Source organism: Equus asinus, chromosome 21 (genome assembly GCF_041296235.1).
Source record: "Equus asinus isolate D_3611 breed Donkey chromosome 21, EquAss-T2T_v2, whole genome shotgun sequence".
NCBI classification, from domain to species: domain Eukaryota; kingdom Metazoa; phylum Chordata; class Mammalia; order Perissodactyla; family Equidae; genus Equus; species Equus asinus.
This window is the reverse complement of record NC_091810.1, coordinates 29308688-29323145: the sequence shown is the minus strand read 5'-3', so window position 1 is coordinate 29323145 and position 14458 is coordinate 29308688. Positions and strand designations below refer to the sequence as shown.

General features: G+C 50.2%; 1 long non-coding RNA gene across 1 annotated transcript; it reads left to right on the top strand.

The window, feature by feature from the left end:
• Positions 1 to 1585: 1585 nt before the first annotated feature.
• On the top strand, positions 1586 to 12086 carry LOC139041379 (uncharacterized). The gene is made up of 3 exons (XR_011496405.1): positions 1586 to 2474; positions 2904 to 4319; positions 6285 to 12086. It is a non-coding gene; the product is annotated as an uncharacterized lncRNA (long non-coding RNA).
• Positions 12087 to 14458: the final 2372 nt, after the last annotated feature.

The following is a 14458-nucleotide window of genomic DNA, read 5'->3' as shown; positions in this document are numbered from 1 at the left end:
GCCTTTTCCTGATTGTGAAACGCCCTTCCTCCACAGTGTCCACCGGGCTCCGTGCCCACACCCTCCCCCGGAGCTCCGTTCCCCTTATATTGACACATCTTCTGGGTATGTCTCCTGACTTGGCAGGAATTCCTGGGAGGTGAAAGCCGTACCTATTGGACTCTTTATCTACAGTGCCTGCAGAGGGCTTGTCACAGTGGGTGCCTGAGAAAGGTTTCTCTTAAATTTCTGCTGGCCAGCTTGACCCTAGAGCGAGTGACCAGAATTGCGACGTAAGCCAGGGGGCGCTGTGGTTCAATGTTCGTATCTCTGTTGGGGGACCTGGAAAGGTTTTTTAGCTCCATGCTGCAATGATTAAGTACACTAGCTGGCCCCATGCCATTTCAAACCAGGAACATGGGCTTTTCTGAAAACTAGCTATCTTTCACCTGGTTCACAGTAAACGGGTGTAAGAACATGGGTTCTGGAGTCAGGCTGCCCAGGTCCAAATCCCACCTCCCCCCTACTAGCTGTGTGACTTTAGGTAAGTCACTTAACCTCTCTGTGCCTCCATTAAAGATGAGAATTAAATGAGCTAATGCATGCGGGGTGCTTTGCACTGTGCCCGCACAGAGGAAGTGCTTAAAACACGTTAGCTATTGTTGGCTCTGATTGGGGACAATAGGAACCTGATTAAAAAGAAAGCCAGAGTAGAAAATTAACTAGAGGGATATGCTCATCCCAGCACTCAAAGCCCCAGACCTAGACATAGACACAAAGAACCTGCATGTTCCAGAACAGGGCTTTTGACCTTTCCTGTGTTGGCATCCAGTGAAGTGATGGACCCCTTTTCAGAATAATGGTTTTATTTTATTTTTATTTATTTATTTTTTTTGAGGAAGATTAGCCCTGAGTTAACATCCGCAGCCAATCCTCCTCTTTTTGCTGAGGAAGACTGGCCCTGAGCTAACATCTGTGCCCATCTTCCTCTATTTTATATGTGGGACGCCTGCCACAGCATGGCTTGATACGTGGTACATATGTCCGCACCCAGGATCCGAACCTGCGAACCCCAGGCCACCAAAGCAGAGAGTGTGAACTTAACAGCTACACCACCAGGCTGGCCCCCAGAATTGGTTTTAAATGCACAAAATGAAATACATGGGATTACAGAGACAACCAGTTATATGGCTATCAAAATATTAAACAAATTTATGACATAGTAATAGTGGTACATAGTAATAACTACTTTATTGACACATTAAAAAACAAGATCTAGCAGTGCGTCTAATAACAACTGTAATTTTTAAATAGAGATGAGCATAAAATGTCATTTTCCAATATCTGTGACAACTGTAGTGTGATATGAAAATATCTCTGATTTTGATGGATGACAAAGTCAGAGGCCCCACTAATACTATCTGATGACTACATTCTGAACAGAGAGAAATGCCAATTTTCACTTAAAGATTAGCAAATATAAAAAAATAAATCTGGGGCCGGCCCCATGGCCAAGTGGTTAAGTTTTCGCATTCCGCTTCGGCAGCACAGGGTTTCACTGGTTCAGATCCTGGGCACAGACATTGCACCGCTCGTCAGGCCATGCTGAGGCGGCGTTCCACACGCCACAACCAGAGGCACGCACCACTAGAATATGCAACTATGTACCGGGGGGCTTTGGGGAGAAGAAGGGAAAAAAGAAGAAGATTGGCAACAGATGTCAGCTCAGATGCCAATCTTAAGAAATAAAATGAAATAAATAAGTAAATCTTTTTCCCATCCAAGGCAAGAACCTCTTTCCTAAGGGAGCCACAAGAAGGTCATGAGTGCAGGCAGGCACATTAAGAGATGCGCAAATTGGCCCAGCCACCCTTCCTTCCTTCCTTCCCTCCAACCTGCGCAAACAGACGTGGGCGATCCCAGCAGGGTTGTGACTTCTGGAGGAGGGGGTGCGTCTCCGTCCAGTCAAGGGAGGAATGCTCCAGGAGAGCAGCTTACTGAGGCTGACGGGGCTTCCAGGCGAAGCTGGAAGCACCTCATTTTCTGGTTGGACTCCCACGAGTGCGAGAAATTTCCGGACCTCCTTCTAGAAGGGCCAGGAGAGATCTGGAGACAGTGAGGTGGCGAAAGGGTGCAGTCAACCCTCCCACCATGAAGAAGGACAAGGCAGGGAACCCCTCTAGGGGAAGAGGACCACACAGGCTTGAGTCTCAACCCAGAAGGTGGCCCCCAGGCAAGAGAACCCCAAGAGCCAGAGACTAGGGGGGATTCTGCTGAGGGGTGCTTAGGAAGAGGTCAGACAGGGGGTTCTCTCCTGTTAGGAACCTGTGCATTGAGGAGAAGACCTGCACCCCCCAGTCTGCCCCCACACACCCAAACGCACTTCAAAAAACTCGCAAACGGACCCACTTGAGAGCCAGCACTCGGAGTTCACCACCCAGAGGGGGCATGGAGACACAGCAGTGTGAGCTGGGAGAGGACTCCAGCAGTCCCAGGTGGGTAAAGACAAATGTTTTCCTTTCCTCTAGTCCCTTCCCCCCATCTCAGCACCCAGGGCTCCTGAAAACCCCGGGGAGCATCCTTCACGCTGTCTTCTGTGTGCAGGCTGTCCTAGGGCTGTGCCGTGACATCAGTGATGCTCCCTGGAGTTGCTTGAGGAGAGAGGGGGGAGGAAGAAGACGAAGGGGAGGAGGGGTCCTCAGAGCAGACCTTGTTCCCTCCTCACTTCAAACCCCTCAGGCTGAGTCAGACCTGAGCAGGACAGGGGGAGGAGGTGAGACTAGGACCTTAAACTGGACCCTTCGACATCCAAAGTGGACAGAAACCTATGGGATCCATCCAGCATGTCATTACGGGACAAGAAAGGGAGACAGACCAACTGGAGAAAAATAATCTAATTCGTGTTTGTGTCTCATCACCTTTAGACTTGTTGATACATAAAGTGTGCCTTGTGGTAGTTTCACAATCAGGACGCCGCCCGATGAGTCCCGGGGAGACGCAGCATCCCCGCATCCTAGCTGGGAACATCAACAGCCTCCTCTCCACAGACTGATCCCCAGACACGGAAACACCATAGAACTGCGGCGGAATGTCCCATTCTTTCTGGAGACCCGATGGTCCCTCTGGTAGGGGCCAACCAGCTGGAGCCTGCCCCGAAGGCAGCAAAATGCCTTTTATCATCAGAGGCTTAAAAAGAAGATGAAGAAATGAAGGAGTTCACGCCCAAGAGACAATCCCAAGGCCAGGGAGTCATGGATGTGTAACTGGCTGTAGTGCACGTCTGTGTGCACAAGTCAGATGGAGCTCTGATGGAGAAAGTTCCACGGATGTTTCCAGAATCCCGCCTCTAGCACTAGCCGTGGTTTTCTCCAAAGCCAGGAATGGCCGCCTAACACACAGACACAGGTAGAAGTGTAGGGGCCTTTGGTTTCCCAGGGATAGTCCTCCGAAGGTGGGGTGGCAGCAGTGGATAAACACCCCAGGCTCCCTCACCTCCAGGGGGACAGCGCTGAGGTACGGTCCACGTCTCCAGTTTCTGCACGTCACCCAGAGGGTAACCGGCAAAATAAGGCACCTTTCAGCCCCTCGCCCTGCCCTCTCAGTCTCCCTCGCTCCTGCTTCCTGGATCACTTCCTAAATAAACTACTGCACCCAAGCCCTTCTCTCAGGACCAGCTTTTGGAGGAACCGCAAGAAAGAAGGTGACCGTCCACTCGGTGTGAATAAGTCAGGCTCCCTCCAAGGGGCCCCACACACCTGCAGGGCTTCCAGGCCGAGGCAGTGAAAGCCCGGGGAAGGAAGCTGCAAGCGGGGCTGGAGGAGAATCATGGCAGGCGAGGAAAATCATTTGGAAATGATAAAATTAAGCAGCTTTAAAAAGAGCAGAAACCTGGTTGGGAAATCACTGGAAGAGCACAAATTGAAAAATGTGCTCCCGACAGTTGCGAATCTGTCAACTGACAAGAGAGGGCTTTGTGAAGAAAACAAACCCGAGCCGGTGTCAGGCAGACAGATTGGCCCAATTAAGCCCGGGAGGGCGGGGAGCTGGGGCGGTAGTGGGGGGTGGTGGCCAGGGAGGAGGAGTGAGTCATCATGTGCCCGGGTGGCCCGTGGCGGTGTCCAGGAGAGCATTTGCCAGCAGGATGCATGGCCCAGAGGGGAGGTAGGCAAGAGCCTCTCAGTGTCTATGTGCTCCATCCCCAGTGTCAAGAGACCCTGAAGGAGCAGGGACGAGACTTGGAGTCCCCAAAGGACATGGAGGAGGGGAGAAGGGGAGAGGACCATGCAAAGAGCTGTGTTTATAACTGCTCCGCGCACCTGTGGATGCTTCGCGTCACGGAGGTGAGCTTAGCATTTCCTAAATGTGCATTCTGTGGAAGACTGGTTCTGCAAGATTCTCTGGAAAAAGGGGATGGGGTGGGTTTTCTATGGGAAGCTCCTCTTGGAGATTCATCCAGGCAACAAGTGCTCATTGAGTCTGTTCTAGGCATGTGCTGGGTACCAGGACTGCAGCTCTGGATGGAACAGATGAAGTCCCTACCCCAGGAACACTGCAGGCCTTGGGGGAAGCAAGCATTCAGTTTCATCAGCTAACACCCCCCGCATGGTGGGCACTGGTCCAGATGCTTTGCATGGACTACCTCATTTAATCCTCCAACAATCTGTTGTGGGAGCTAACTGGTCAGGCGTTTAAAGCTGAGGGAACAGGCACAGAAAGGTTAGGTAAATGGGCCAAGGTGACAACACTGGTCAGTGGGAGAGCCATGATCCAAACCCAGACAGTCCAGCTCCCAAGTCTGCGCCCTGACCCCCTACACGTTAGTGTCTTTTGTATCAAAGAATCTGACAAGTCCTGCAGGCAGGACCAGCCACATAATCTGCAGGACCCAGAGCAAAGTGAGAGTGCACAGCCCTGGCTGGCGGGGGGAAGTTGGCTTCCTCTGCCCACAGGCGCCCCAACCCACAGCAGACAGCTAACCCTCAAGGGACTGCAACCTCTGCGGCACCCGGATCAGAGGAGGGTGAGAGGCCCCCGCCAAGTTGCTTGCCAAACGTGCTGTGGGCTGCCAGGCCAGCGCTGCATAACTGCCACTTTGGCCTGCTCTGGGACACCATGGGACGAACACTGGACCCCAGCCCTCCCCTCACCTGCATCTAGGCCCCGTGGTAGGGGGCAGGGGCTGACAGCAGATGGGGCCTCCCCCACAATGCAAACCAGTCCCTGCCCTGAGCTCCATGGTCTGGGTGTGCTGGTGACATGGTCTCTGGGGGGGTGCAGGGAAGGGGGAGCTGGAGGGGCCAGGGGCACCAGGGGAGGGGAGACGGCAGCCGAGAGCCCACCCTCGGGAGGCGGAGCAGGGAAGCCCTGCACATGCTCTATTGTCCCATCGAACTTCACTTACAGAATACAATTGGCAAGATAAAGTTATTAAGAATTTCAGGACAGCAACCCCAGGGCAGGAAACCCCAAGTGTGGGCCCTTCTGAGTGTGGGCCCTGAAGGGCTGCACTGGCCCAGGAAGCCGGCCCTGCCTGCCGTCAGGGAAGGCAGGAAACGCACTGTGCCCACGGCAGTTCTCCATGCTCACTTCAGCACGGAACCCCTTTGGGGTTAAGAGCCCATGCATGGTGCTAGCATCCCCTGGACCACCCTCTTGGCAATGCTACCTCAGCCCCTTCAAACCTAGTAACAGCCTCGTGAGTCAGGGAGGACCAGGGTTATCACCACTCTTCCCAGAGGGAGAGACTGAGGCACAGAGAGGAAAGGCCAGCTCTCAAACGCAGACCTCCAGCCTCCAGGGACAGCGTTCTTCCCCCTGCAATGCACCGACCTTCCCAACCCTGCCAGACACTCTACATATCCCCTGTTTGTCGCTCAGGAGAGGGCCGTGGTGCTGGCAGGTTGCCAACCTGAAGCGAGCATTTATTAGGAAATCTCCAGACATGCCAGGAAATTACAGACCAGTAAATTAGTTTAGTCATTTCACTAGTTTATTTAAGGAGCTCTTTGCGAGCTCTGAAAAAAACCTCTTTCAAGCACGAGTTGTTGGAAGGAGTGTTTTTTGGTGCCTCAGAGATGCCGTGTTATCCTGAGCATCCGAAGGCCTCCTTGGGGGCAAGAATTCCCATCAGACTAAGAAGAAACTTTAATGATACTTAAGAATACCACCACCCCCTCCAAGATGGCCCCCTGACTCCTGCCCCCTGGTTTTCACACCCTTGTGTGGCCCCCTCCCGTACGGAATAGGGCTGACCTGTGCAATCAGTAGACTATTGCAGAAATGATGTTTGTGACTTCCAAGATTAGGTCATAAAAGACACCGCAGCTTCCATCTTCCTCTGTCTTGGACCACTCACTCGGGGAGAAGCCAGCTGCCATATCGTGAGGACACTCAAGCAACTCTGTTGAGAGGTTCATGTGGCCAGGTCCTGAAATCTTCTTCCAGCAGCCATATGAGCGGGCCGTCTTGGAAGTGGATCCTCCAGCCCCAGTCAAGCCTTCAGATGACAGCAACTCTAGCCGATGTCTTGACTTCAGCCTCATGAAAGACTTTGGGCCAGAACCACCCAGTAATGCTGTTCCTAAATTCCTGACCCACAGAAGCTATGAGATATAAATCTTTGTTGTTTCAAGCCACTAATTTTGGGGCTCATTCGTTATACAGGAATGGATAACTAATATACTTTGTAAAAAAGATAATGGGAAATCAGTTGCTATAGAGTAGGAGGGGACTAGTCTTCTTGAATTATATCCTTCAGGTCATTATGTTCTCCTCTTGCCACCACTGTCACTTCAAGAGAGCCCCTGGGGACACAAGAGTCACACATTTTGGAGGAAGATGGGGAAGTAGGCAAGGGGAACTCCAGCCACTGTCTGAGGCTTTTACCCAGGATCACTAAGGTGGCTCATAGCCCTTTGTGGGGCATCATGACAACCCATACCAGGGGTGAGAAGTGGCACGTGCTCTAGTTATGTATTTTACACTATGAATTGTTACCAAAGCAATAACCCTAGCTTGTGGTTCCTGAACACTCTGCATGCTGAGCACTCAACATTTGCTTTTGGTGCTTTACCTAAATTCACCCTCACAATCACCCAATGACCACAGTGCATGGGTCAGAACACATCCATTGTGAATGACAAAACCCAACTCAAACTGGCTTAAGCCATAATGGGCATGTATAGGTTCATGAATGGAGAAGTGCAAGGGGTATTCTGGGCTTCAGGAACTGCTGCATCCAGGGTCTCAAACAAAATGCTCCCCCTGCCACCAATTTCCTTCTTTCCCTCCCTCACTCATCTCCCTGATTTTTTTCCAGGAAAATTGGACACCAGAAGCTCAGGTCTATGCTCTTATACTTCATAATCTAAAAGCAAGAGAGACTCTCCTCTGACAGTCCCATATCTGATCCCATGGAGGGACTTTGATTGGCCCTGCTGAGGCCACACCCTTAGACCAGTCCCTGGGGACAGGGACATGGGGCATCGTGATTGGCTGGGCCTGGATCAAGCACCAAACAGGAAGGTGGGGCACAGTGATTGGCAGTCCCACCAGAACAACACGTGATGGTAATTTCATAATTGGAAAAGGGATGATAGGCAGATAAAAATAACACATTCATTACTATTATTATACAGATGAGGAAACGGGCCCAGAGAGGCTGTGAGCCTGCCCAGAGTCTCACACTGGTAAACAGCAGGCAGACCTGTGTGACCCCAGGTCCAGAGTCCTATCCATGCTCAGTGATGCGCCTCCCAGCTCCCTATCTCATGGATCCTCCTACACAGGAGGGCTGCGGGCAAGGCTATCTCTCTTTGGGGAAGCCAGCACAGTTATCTGACCCCAATCTAGGCCCTGGGACCAATGCTGCATCCAACCCAACCCGCCCCTTCCCAGCCACCCAGTTCACCCACAGCCAGAGAAGACTCACCCAGAGAACCTTGCATCCCGACCCCGACTGCGCCAATCGCCAAACATTATACCCCCTTGCTTTTGGGGTGAAGACCCAAACTCTTACCTCAGCTAAGGGCCCTGAACATCTGGCCGCTGCCAACCTCTGGATCCATCTTTTCCACTCACTATCCCAGCCACACTGTGCTTATTGAATTCCATGAAAGTGTCTTACTTCCTCTCACCCCAGGACCTTTGCATATTCTGTGCCCGCTTCCTGGAGACCTCATTCCTCTTCTCTCTGCTTAGAAAACTCATCCTTCAAATCAGTTCCTCAAGGAAGCCTGCACGCCTCCACAGTCGGGGGCAGTTCCTCTGTTTGGACTCTCACGGAAATGCAGAACCTTCATCGGGTTTATGAGGATACATTTATATGTAATTTATGGTGAAAATCTGTCTCTCCCACTAGACTGGAAGTTCATCAGACCAGGAGTTGTCTGTGTTTCTATTCACTATGTCTAGCACTGAGCCCAGAGCCTGGCCCAGAATACAGCCAGGAAGGAGGGAAGGAAAGAAAGAAGGGAGGAAAGGAGGAAGGAAGAAAGAAGGAGGGAGGAAGGGAGGGAGAGACTTTCCGTGCCTCAAATTAAGTCCCCGTGGAGTAAGTCACAAGCATCTCAAAGACGTTGATTAAACTCTTAAACTAGGATGAACATGAAGAAAATGAAACTATTCTGAGCATTAGAGGATTTATTGGCTGCGCCTGGCTGCTTTTCAGTATTATTTCCTTCATTCTCATTTCGTTGGGACCACAGGATGAAAGTCCTGAGAGGAGAGGAGAAGTGGAGGGAAAGGAAAAAGAAACAAGAAAGGAAGGAAAGAGAGAGGGAAAGACAGACGGGAAGGAAGGGGCAATAGAGGGAAGGAGGGAGGGATGAGGAAGCCTGGGAAGGGGGAGGGTTAGGAGGAGGAGGGGAGGAAGCGGCGGAGAGAGGGTGAGACAGAGGGAGGGACCCACGTAAGCCAGAGCCTTCTAACCGAGGACGATGGGAAATAGCACAGGAGGATTCTGGCAAGCGTGGCGCTGGCACACGCAGGCCCCCCCACACCCAGAAGTCAGGCTATGGGTCCATGCCAGGGACAGGCCGTCAGCCTGGAAGCTGGACAGAAAACATGACCGTGGAATGGAAGGCTTGAGGTAGGAGGCATGCTCCGAAGAAAAAGAAGGAAACCGAGATCAGGGCTGACATGGGGAGGGAGGTAGACAGAGAGGGAATGTGTCACCCCCCTTCCTCTGCCATGGTGACCCACAAAGTCCCCTCATCCCCTGGGAGGCTCCTGGGCCTCCGTTTTTCCCCTCTGGTTGTGTTGACAGTGTGAAGGGATATTTATTGCTAACACGGCAAAATGTGGTGCAGCGGCCAGGACTCACCCTGGCAAGATTAATTCATGTTCTGAACAAACAAACCAGAGTTTGCACTGGTGCAGGGGTTGTTGTGCACGTGGGGGGCTGGAGGATCTGGAGTCTGGCGCTGGCCATCCTCAGGGCGCCAGAGGCACAGACAGTGCACGCTGATGGAGTCCCTGCAAGGGCCCCACCTCCCAACTTGGGTTCTGGGAGCCTTTACTGTTAAAAATAATAAGCACGTGCCTTGCCTCTGAAGGGGAGAGAGAACCCCCAGCACGGCATTGGAGCATCTCAGGTAATGTTTCTTAAGCAAGGAGCGGGTTATGTAAAGGTAGGATACAAATGGAAAGAGTGAAAGGACTGCAAAAAGGAGGGGGAGATTCCTAAGGCACAAGCAACTTGACCAGCGAAATACCTGAGAGAAAAGCAAGTACACCTCCTCTGCTGACCTCACCTCTGGGCCCCCGTGCCTCAGTAGTGTTTTCCTGCTGGGACCACTCATTCAGCACCAGAAAGTACGCAGCCCTTTCTGACAGGCAAAAATGGGGAAATGATTGGGTCACATAACTGAAAAACCCAGTGATTAAATGGCTTCAGGCATGGCTGGATCCAGGAGATCAAGAATTGTAATCAAGACTGTTTTTCCCTATCTCTGGATCTGCTTTCCTCTGTGCAGGTGAGCTGTCTCCATGTGGCAGCCACCCCCGCCTAAAGAGTGCTTCTCTTTCCTGAGAATTTCCAAAAAATCTTAGGTCTGAGTCTTATTGGCTGGTCTTGGGACATGTGCCACCCCTGAGACCAAGGAGAAGGAGTCAGTTCCACCCAAATCAGGGTGCTATTAGCCAAATGGTGATAAACGGCTATTGTGAAGGCAAAAACAACAGATGTGACCACAGAGCTGCATTGATAGCCACAAGGTGACAACACCCCTCCCCCAAGAATTTAAATCAGATGCTGGTTGCTAGGGAGGGATGGAGAGGACAGCCCACGCACTGGTTGTTTTCTAGGACAGAGGAACTGGATGGAAAAGATCTCTCCTGGCTGGTCTTCTTTGGGGATTTATTTGGCAAATCCATTCTAGTGTCTGCAGAATTACCAGACCTGGAAGGAGGCCTGCAGAGACTTTGCTAGAGAGCCAGACCTCATGGCCTAATGGTTCAAGTTCGGCTCTCTCACCACTTCGGAGGCTCAGGTCTACTTCCCGGTGGAGGAACCACACCACCGGTCTGTCAGTTGCCGTGCTTTAGGGGCATCCCACGTAGAAAAGCTAGAAAGACTTACAACTGGGATATACAACCATGCACTGGGGCTTTGGGGAGAAGAGAGAGAAAAAAAAGAGCTGAGTTTAGGATAACAATTAGAGAATATAAACATCCAGCAAAAGTGAATTGGCTGGATAAATTTATACACCCGTATAGCTGAATACCAATTAGTTATGCAGATCCGGGGCCAGCCCAGTTGGCATAGTGGTTAAGTTCACATACTCTGCTTTGGCAGCCTGGGGTTCTCTGCTTCGGATCCTACACATCCCTCATCAGGCCATGCTGTGGTGGCGTCCCACATAGAAGAACTAGAAGGACTTACAACTAAGATATACAGCTATGTACTGGGACTTCGGGGAGAAAAAGAGGATGATTGGCAATAGATGTTAGCTCAGGGCCAATCTGTCCCACCAAAAAAAAAAAGCATACCTTAAAAAAATAAATAAAGTTAAGCAAAAGACATTGCTAGAATGCTATTCATTCGTTGATTCATTCATTCATTTGTTCATCACACTCTCACTTCCTCTTTCCCTCAGCCCTCTGTCACCTGCTTCTTCCTATACTTCTCAGAGGAACTCTCGTGAAAGTTGCCAATGACTTTTCTTTTGTTCCATCCTGTGGACAATGTCTCTCGTCTCCTTCCTTGACTTCCCAGATGGTTGGTACTGCTCACTGCCTCCTCTTGAAACCTGCCTTCTCCATGGCTCTTCCCGCCTTGTGCCCACCCTCCCCCTGTGAGCACATCCACTCCTGTGGCTTTAGTTTCCACCTCTCTATAGGTCCTCAGTCCAGACTTACAGCTCAGACCACTCTGCTGAATTTCAGTTTCATGAATCCAGGTGCCTCCTGGAACCTCCACTCGGACGTCCTCCTGGCATCTTGGACTCAGTATGTCCAAAAACTGAACTCTTCACAGCACCCCCCGCAAGCTTCCTCCTTCCCCAGGGTTCCCTGGCTTGGGGCCTGGAACTACCACCCCCCACTTGCCTAAACCAGAGACAGAGAACTGGCCCAGCCCCTCTCTTGCCCCCACATCCATTCAATCAGCCGGTCCTCTTTGGAAATATCCACTCGTTTCTTACCATCCCCACTGCCTTCTATGGTGGCTCTGGCTCCCATCATCTCATACCAGCATTTCTGCCAACAACGTCCCTAGAGACCTCGCCCCTCATCCCGCTCCAATCCACCATCCACTCTGCAGTCACACAGGTCCTTCTATACACAGATCTGATTAGGTGGCTTCCTTAGTGGCTTCCCACCACTCTTAGGAATAAGTCAAGCTCCCTGAGGTGTCATTGAAGGCCTGGTCACAACCTGGCCCTTCTTGCCCCTCCAGCCTCACTTACTGTTTGTCGCTCTTCTCTCAAACTCAACATGCCTGCCATACTTGCTCCTCCCCCAGGTCTCCTCTAGTATCTGCCACTCCCTCTGGGACAACTTCTCTGACCACCCCAAGACAAAGCTAAGTACCTCTTCCATGTGCCTCCAAAGATGAATGAATGAATCCATCGATCAGTCAACTCTCTAGGGAAGACGGTGGTGGTGTTCAAGTCCTTGAAGAAAAGGAACAGTCACAAAAGGAGAGGAGAAATCCATGAATGTAGTTTTAGCCAATAAAGACTTCCCTTTTGACAACCACTTTCCAAACAAAAATTTATTAAGTTCTTACTCTGAGTCAGCTGCGGCTGTGCTGGTCACTGAGATATACCAGCAAACGAGACAGACACATACCTTGCTCTTTAGGAAATTATAATCTAGTAAAAAAGATGGATACTAAATAAATGACTCGGCAAAATTTAACGTGTCCTGGACCCAACCCTCTTGTAGCAGGATGCAGCTTCCAAAGGTGGCTGCACCACTAGATACTCCATTCAACAGGCTCTCTTGCAGTGTGACTGACACTCCTCCATTGAGATGTGGGGTCTGTGTTCCCTCCCCGTGAAACCAGGTGGACTTTGTAACGTCTTTGACCAAGAGAATGTTGTAGAAGTGATACTGAGTGACTTTTGGGTCCATAAGAGGCAACACAATTTCCACCAATCCCTCTTCCCTCTTTCTTTCTCTGCTTCCTTCCCTCTCTCTCTCTCTATCTCCCTCTCTTGACTCTCCGCTTTGGAACCCAGCCCACCACGTTGTGAGGAAGTCCAAACCACAGGGAGAGATCATACATGGATGTTCCAGCCAACAACTCCAGCTAAGTTCTCGGCAGACAGACAGCATGAACCTCTGCTCGTGTGAGTGAACGAGGCTTCCGATGAACTCAGCCTCAAGACTGAGTCCCCAGACACCGTGGAGCAGAAAGAAGCTATCTTCTTTGTGCTCTCTCAAATTCCCAATCCACAGAATCCATGAGCATAATAAGTGGGTATTTTATGCCACTAGATTTTGAAGCAATTTGCTGTGCAGCCACAGCAACTATATTACCTCTCTAGGCTTCCTTGCAGAAAAGAACACTGGTGAAATCAATGATCCAAAGAGATTCATGCACCCCTATGTTCATTGCAGCATTATTCACAATAGCCAAGATGCGACGGCAACCCAAGTGCCCATCTACAGATGAACAGATAAAGAAGATGTGGTATATACATACAATGGAATACTACTCAGCCATAAAAAAGACAGAATCTTCCCATTTGCAACAACATGGGTGGAACTTGAGGGTATGACGTTAAGCAAAACAAGCCAGACGGAGAAAGACAAATACTGCATGATTTCACTCATACGTGGAAGATAACAAATACAGGGATAAAGAGAACAGATTAGTGGTTACCAGACGGGAAGGGGGTTGGGGGTGGGCAAAAGGGGTAAAGGGGCACATATGTATGGTGACAGACAAAAATTAGACCACCAGGGGTGAACACAATGAAGTGTATTCAGAAATTGATAAATAACAATGTACACCCAAAATTACATGAGGTTATAAAATCATTAAAAAAAGTGAACAAAAAAGGAAAAGAACACTGAAATTAAGACTTGAAATAAAAAGAGCAAAAGATATTGTCGTCTCTGTCTTTTAATAGCTGTTGATACTCACTAGCTGTGTGAACCTGGGCATGTCATTGCCCATCTCTGGGTTCCTAGTCTTCCCATGTATAAAATCAAGGGATGAGGCTGGATGATTTCTAAGGCCCTAGGAAGCTTCAAAATTCCACCAAAAGAGACTCATTTATGGGAAGACCCAATTAAAACCATGTCAACTGATATGGCAAGAGGCAAACTTTTTAATTGAAATTCCTGATTTAAAAAAAAAATCTTTCTAGGAGATGAACTCAACTAAAGCTATTATAAAAACAAAAGGATTCCTCTAATGTATAATTCATAAAAGGAGAGTGGGGTTGACCCAGCACGTCATTTGGAATAAAAATGCCATAAAAATAAAATATGTTATCCCGCCCCTTCTGCCTCCCCCACCCCTTACACTAGCTAATGGAGGGGAAGAGTGAATTAAACTGGAGTCCAGGTCAAAGGTTTAGTCGCTTCATTCCAGAATGGTCATTCCCTCCAGCCGCTCTAGTAAGGACACGCACCACAGATGTTCAGGCAGGTTCTGTGCCCACCAGAGGGCCCCTCGTCCTGAGTGATAAGGCCTCTCCTTTTTCCCTGGGGAGATGACCTCACTTTCTAATGGCCTGCCCCATTAGGCAGCATATGAGCCTGGCGAGAAGACACCCTGCCCGCTTCGAAAGCTCTGGGACAATTCCCCAAGGGGCCAACCTGTTTCACAGAGGCAAAGGGAAAAAAAAGAGGAGACAGCCTGTAATTAGTATAATAACCTGTTCTGATTCCACCTGCCTGTGATTTCCCCAGCTTGTTCATCCATTCATGTATTCATTCATTCAGGCAGCAAATATTTACAGAGCAGCTGTGATGTGTGAGCCCTGGTGATGCGACAGGTCCCCCAGAAGGAGCTAACGATTTG